General features: G+C 46.9%; 1 pseudogene; it reads left to right on the forward strand.

Annotated features, from left to right (window-relative positions):
• Window positions 1-3,360: 3,360 nt before the first annotated feature.
• On the forward strand, window positions 3,361-4,401 carry LOC129782966 (NADH-ubiquinone oxidoreductase chain 2-like; annotated as a pseudogene).
• The last annotated feature ends 2,731 nt before the right edge of the window (window positions 4,402-7,132 follow it).

A 7,132-nucleotide genomic window follows, 5' to 3' on the forward strand; every position in this document is an offset into this window, starting at 1 on the left:
CGGATCATAATCCAATTAAAATTTTATTAATTACAGCAAGTAGAATATGAGCAAAACCAGCGCTGGACGACAGGGGAGTCTGCGCTCCGCCAACTGCCGTCCTGAGCAGTTCAAACAGTCCCTTTTTATACATCTTTACTCCCGTGTTCATGAGGTAGTGGAGGTACTCTGCGCATGCTTCAGTTGTTGTTAGGGGGTCGTTTTCTGCCTTCTGGTGGTCGTTGAGGCCGAAGTAAGAAGTCTTCCTCCTTTGTCCCATAGTTGACCCCTCACTCATATGTCCTTATATGGGGTAGTTTGTCCTGTTTCTGTCGGTTCCTGGACATCTGGTGGTTATCTTATCTTGCACAAGCGGTACCTTGTGGCTGTTTATATCTTTTGCTGTCTGACCTTTACATTGGGCCTAACATAAATCTTTATAAACAATACCCTAGTCCATAGTTTCTCACACTGTCTGACCTTTACATTGGGCTTAACATAAATCTTAATAAACAATACCCTAGTCCATAGTTTCTCACATTCCCCAAACAGTATCACATTTAGAGCAGAGGATAATCGTTCCTTTCTACCCCAAACTCTTGGCTGGGGACACGTTGCAGTGCTATCAAACTAGCAGACCGCAACAAGGCTTTAGCGTTGGCCATATTCTACTGCCGGTGCTGTAGCACCTTCCTCCAGAGGCCAGACCACACTGCTCCTCCTCCAGCTGACACCCTCTCCCACAAGCCACAGGGCTATTTAACCCCTTAGCGGGAACCAGCTACACCTGCACGTCGTCCATGTCAATCAACCCACTGCCTCTGAGGCAAGGCCACAGCTGCGTGTTATCAATGCTAATCAACCCACCGCCTTCATTCCTCTACAGGGAGAAGCTCACCAAGCACATTTCCACCACCCACAACTGGCTGCTAAAATGTCATTCGCACAGAGCAACGTCTGGAGAAAAAAAAAAATAAAATTCCTCCAGGACACATCAAAGTAATTCCACTACTGTTCAGGCTCCCAAGGTACTTTCACCCGTTAAAGCCATCGCAAGGCCTGACGGCCCATTTCTCTCCTTGTTCCAACACCACTCCAGAAAAGCAGAGGAAATGTGATGGAGACAGCACACTGGGTGAGCTACAGAGCCCCTGATACCATCTACTAAACACGAAGAGTGTGAGCATGGGAAGGACTAGAAAGGCACTCCACTTACCGTTTAGCTGCTTTCTTGCCAATGAGGTGTCGGTGGAATTGGTGGTCAGCCTTGGTTATTGCGTAATCCGTCCCGTGGATCTAAAAAGAATTATATCTTTTATATCTATCTATATATGTATGTATGTACATTATTTTATATTAGAATATATAGGGCCAGGTAGGACAGGCCACCGCTTCTGTCTCGTGCCCTAAGTAACTGCCTACTGCCAGTATTGGCACTGACTCACCAGCGGTCAGCTACAAGCACTTCTGCTCTTCAGCAGAGCACAAGCATTCCTCTGCTTTGAGAAGAGAGCATTGTGCTCATGAAACATTGAAAAGACTGACTTCTATGCCTCTCCAGCTATAACCAAGAGAATCCTTCCTTCTCCGCACCAAAAAAATTAATGCTGACTTTTCAAGGATGCTATGGATGAGGTTCATAACCAAGGGGCGTCATCCACCTGGCCACACAATTTGTCTCCTGCAAGTTCGATTAAGCATGCCAAGACATCCTATGGATGTGACAAACACCTCATCACCTCTGCTCTGTTGCCCCTTCTTCCCCCAGCTCCTGTTCTCCTTCATAATACCTAGTTGTTCTCTCATTATGAATCCTCCCTTCCCCTTATCAGTGTCAATGGAATCATCGTTCCATGGACAATGAGTCGTCCCGTTCCCCCGCTTGGTCCGAGAGTATTACCTCTGTTCAGTGGCTTGATCCAGGGTGATAGTGCTCGTTCTAGGCGCTGTAAAAAGCGAAATCTATATCCTATGTCCTGATTTTGGGTATCTAACATTAATGCAAAACAGTCATCCTCACACAGTTTTTATTTCATTCTGTAGCGTCGGTGTCGCTATCAGCTGCCTGCGGTAAAGGTTCACGGAATGGTCTGACATTCTTTGCTGGGATCCATCTAGGTCCTTTTTCTGTAGAGACACAAGCATAACCTTTTCCCCGTGTAACAAGAGGATATGGTCCCATAATTTTACCTGTTTCTGCATCTCGGACCGATACCGGGGCTTTAACCCGTGCCTCGACGGAGGTAGCTGCAGTGAAACGTCGACCTATCGGTGGGCCGTTATCTATTCAAGAACAATTCAAAAAATTAAAAACATACAACGCTTTCTGTAACCGTTCCTCGGGAATAGCCATGCCCATTCCCCCTTTTTGTTGTTGTCATAAACGTTTCAGAGACCGATGAGACCCTTCAATGAGAGATCGACCGGTGGGGGAATGAGCAATGCCGGTAATATGAGTTCTACCCCATAGGGCAAAAGAGGTTTTTACAGTTGTTGAAACGTAAAGATAACGACCGATAACGGTCCAGCTTAAGGGGATACCTAAAGCAGCAAAAGCACGCATTAAATGTCTACGAACAGCTCGTGCCTTTTCTCCTGTGTGACACGAGGCAACCAAGGCACCTGAAAATGTATCAATGGAAGAGTGGATATATTTAAGGCTACCAAATTCAGAATCATGCGTGACATCTGTTTGCCCTAACGGTAGGCTTTGTAATCCTCTAGGATTAACTCCTGCAGCAACTGATGGGAAAGAATGTTTTTGACAATCGGGACAGACAGCAATAATACTTGATGCTTGTTGAGCAGCAAGGCCAAACTGTCGCTTAAGAGCTCCAGCGTTTCGATGGAAAAAAAGAGTGACTTCGCTTAGCTTGTGCAATACGGTCTGGCAGTACTTGAACTGGTCACGGCAATAGGTCAGCTCGTCGATTGCCTTCTGCAAGAAAACCAGGTAGCGAGGTATGAGACCTAATATGCATAACAAAATAAGGCGCAGATCGAGAGTCCAAAAGGAAAATAAGTTCCTGTAACAGGGTAAAGGGTTGTGAATGCGAAACACTCCGCAGCACAGAAGCTTCAGCTCGTGGAACAATACCTGCAACATAAGCAGAATCAGTAACAAGGTGGAGCGGTACATTCCATTCTCGGAAAACACGAACAACTGCATTCAGTTCTCCTGTTTGAGGTGAACCGGAGACCGTCTCTATGTCCGAATCCCATTGTCTCCGTTGAAAACCTTAGGAAGACAGGAATTGAACCTGCACAGAAGAGATCAAAGCGCTCCATACTCCCCTTATATTACTTCCCAGTAGGGTCAGCTAAACAAAAGCTATCGGGCCCATACCCCGAAAATGATGGTTTAACCTCTTCCTCTACTAAATGAGCCCCGTCACAAAACTAACGTTCTCCTTAAGCCTTCTACTAGGAACAACCATCACAATTTCAAGCAACCACTGACTGCTAGCCTGGCCTGGCCTAGAAATCAACACCCTTGCCATTATCCCCTTCCTTTCAAAATCACACCACCCTCGAGCTATGGAAGCTGCGATCAAATACTTTCTCGTCCAAGCAACCGCCTCCGCATTAATCCTCTTCTCAAGCACAATCAACGCACAGTTCACCGGACAATGAGACATTCCGCGACTAAGCCACCCAACAGCCTCCCTACTACTAACTACAGCAGTCGCAATAAAACTAGGCCTAGTACCCTTTCACTTCTGATGTCCAGAGGTCATACGAGGCTCACCTATAACCACTGCCCTACTCGTCTCTACATGAATAAAAGTCCCCCCACTCACTCTTCTTTTCTTAACTGCCCCCTCACTGAACCCACTCCTACTGACAACCGTGGCCATTGCATCCGCAGCCATCGGAGGGCGAACAGGACTCAACCAAACACAAATCCGAAAAGTCCTAGCTTTCTCATCGATCGCCCACCTAGGCTGAATAACCATCATCCTCATATACAACCCCAAGCTAACATTAATAACCTTCTACCCATACTCCTTAAGAACCGCCTCCATTTTCTTAGCCCTCAACACAACCAACTCCTCAAAACTATCCACAATAATAACCTCCTGAACAAAAATACCATCACTAAACGCATCCTTGACGCTAGCACTACTATCCCTAGCCGGCCTGCCCCCACTCACTGGCTTTTTACCAAAATGACTCATTATCCAGGAACTAACTAAGCAAGAGATATCAACCGCAGCCATAATTATTTCAATACTCTCCCTACTAGGTTTATTTTTCTACCTACGCCTTGCATATTGCTCCACAATCACACTCCCACCAAACACTACAAGCTTCATAAAACAATGATACAATAACAAATCCACAGGCACACCAATTGCTACCTTAATTTCTCTGTCAGTCCTCCTTCTCCCCCCTTCTCCCGCAATCCTGACCGTTACCTAAGAAACTTAGGATCCCCTGCCTACCAAACCGAAGGCCTTCAAAGCCTTAACTAAGAGTTAAATCCTCTTAGTTTCTGCCCACACCACTAAGGCCCGCAGGACACTAAACCTGCACCATCTAAATGCAACGCAGATACTCTAATGCAGCTAGGGCCTCCACGATAAGCCTAGACAGACGGGCCTCGATCCCATAAACTTCTAATTAACAGCTAGACGCTCAAACCAACAAGCTTCTGTCTACCAGACTCCGGCACACTCTCAGCGTACATCAATGAGTTTGCAACTCAACATGAACTTCACCACAGAGTCGATAAGAAGAGGAATTCAACCTCTGTAAAAAGGACTACAGCCTAACGCCTAAACACTCAGCCATCTGACCCGTGACCTTCATCAACCGATGACTAGTTTCAACAAACCACAATGACATCGGCACCCTATAGCTACTCTTCGGAGCATGGGCAGGCATAGCCGAGTACCGCCCTCAGCCTCCTTATTCGAGCAGAACTTGGCCAACCAGGAACTCTCCTAGGAGACGACCAAATCTACAATGTCATCATCACCGCCCATGCCTTCGTAAGAATCTTCTTCACAGTTATAGCCATTATAATCGAAGGGTTTGGAAACTGACTAGTCCCCCTTATAACTGGAGCCCCAGACATAGCATTCCCCCGCATAAACAACATCAGTTTCTGAACTACTTCCTCCGTCCTTCCTACTGCTCCTAGCGTCCTCCACAGTAGAAGCTGGAGTCGGAACAGGATGAACCATATACCCGCCCCTAGCAGGCAACCTAGCCCATGCTGGCGCCTCAGTAGACCTAGCCATCTTCTCCCTACACCTCGCAGGTGTGTCTTCCATCTTAGGGGCCATCAACTTTAACACAACAGCCATTAACATAACCCCCCCTGCCTTATCGCAATATCCAACTCCCCTATTCGTATGATCCGTACTCCTATTGCCCTCACTTCCAGTCCTGGCCGCCGGCATCACCATACTACTGACCGACCGAAACCTAAACACTACATTCTTTGACCCCGCTGGAGGGGGAGACCCCATTCTCTACCAGCACCTGTTCTGATTCTTTGGCCACCAGGAAGTTTACATCTTAATCCTTCCCGGCTTTGGAATCATCTCACATGTTGTAACGTATTACGCAGGCAAAAAAGAACCATTCGGCTACATAGGAATAGTAGGGCTATACTATCGATTGGATTCCTGGGCATTGTCGTATGAGCCCACCACATATTCACTGTAGGAATAGACGTAGACAGCCGAGCATACTTCATCTCCGCCACTATAATCATCGCCATCCCATCCGGCATTCAGGTATTCAGCTGACTAGCCACACCACACGGAGGCACCATCAAATGAGATCCACCGATACTGTGAGCCTTGGGCTTCATCTTCCTCTTCACACTTGCCAATGAGGTGTCGGTGGAATTGGTGGTCAGCCTTGATTACTGCGTAATCCATCCCGTGGATCTAAAAAGAATTTTATATATATATAATATTGTACGCACATACATACATATATATATTATATAGGGCCAGGTAGGACAGGCCACCGCTTCTGTCTCGTGCCCTAAGTAACTGCCTACTGCCAGTATTGGCACTGACTCACCAGCGGTCAGCTACAAGCACTTCTGCTCTTCAGCAGAGCACAAGCATTCCTCTGCTTTGAGAAGAGAGCATTGTGCTCATGAAACACTGAAAAGACTGACTTCTATGCCTCTCCAGCTATAACCAAGAGAATCCTTCCTTCTCCGCACCAAAAAAATTAATGCTGACTTTTCAAGGATGCTATGGATGAGCTTCATAACCAAGGGGTGTCATCCACCTGGCCACACAATTTGTCTCCTGCAAGTTCGATTAAGCATGCCAAGACATCCTATGGATGTGACAAACACCTCATCACCTCTGCTCTGTTGCCCCTTCTTCCCCCAGTTTCTTACTGGAACTAGTAACTCCAGCTCACCAGTTCCTTGAGCATGGCTTCAATCGGTTCCTGAGCCACATGCACATCTTCTGTAGGTCCTTCCAAAGTGATGTTATCCTGTGGCGAGCAGCCTCACAGTTTGCCCTCTTGCCTGTGATAACAATTGTCTCCGAGTTGCTGTTCTTTGCTGGGAGATCAATTTTGGTGTTGCTTTCTTTACGGATCTGCCACAAAGGAAAAAAAAAAAAAAATCATCTCAGAAGTGTCCCATGTCAGAAGAAAAACCCTCGCAGGCTATATTGGACACCACCAATGGGCAGGAGAGAGCATCCAGTGGGATTTTGCTGCAGGCAGTGATCATCACGAGCACTTGAGTTAGGAGCAATATCTCACCTTCTTGATGTTGGCACCTCCTTTCCCTACGATGTTCTTGTGGAACTGTTTGCAGATGGGGACAGAAATAGAAAAGCTGTTTTCAACCTAAGGGAGAAAGGAAGGGAGAACTGAAGATTACACTGTCGTGGCAAGGGAGGCCCGACTTCAGGAACTCTGATAAACGAGCTTTTGAAAAGAGGCTTAGACCCAAGGAAGTTCTCTATACGAGGGACTTGTAAGACTAAACAAAGGCAAGGACGTTCCCCTATAGCCTTCCCATAACAGGTACTACCCCCTGCCTCCATTCAGCCAAAACAGCGTTGACAGCTCCCTCCTCTTGAGGTGTTTTAGCTCTACCCAAGCCAGTAGAGCTCTGCTTTGCCCCAGGGTTATCCAGGCACGTAGGAGGGAAGTGCAGGCA

The sequence above is a fragment of the Falco peregrinus genome, chromosome 21, assembly GCF_023634155.1.
Source record: "Falco peregrinus isolate bFalPer1 chromosome 21, bFalPer1.pri, whole genome shotgun sequence".
Lineage (NCBI taxonomy): Eukaryota > Metazoa > Chordata > Aves > Falconiformes > Falconidae > Falco > Falco peregrinus.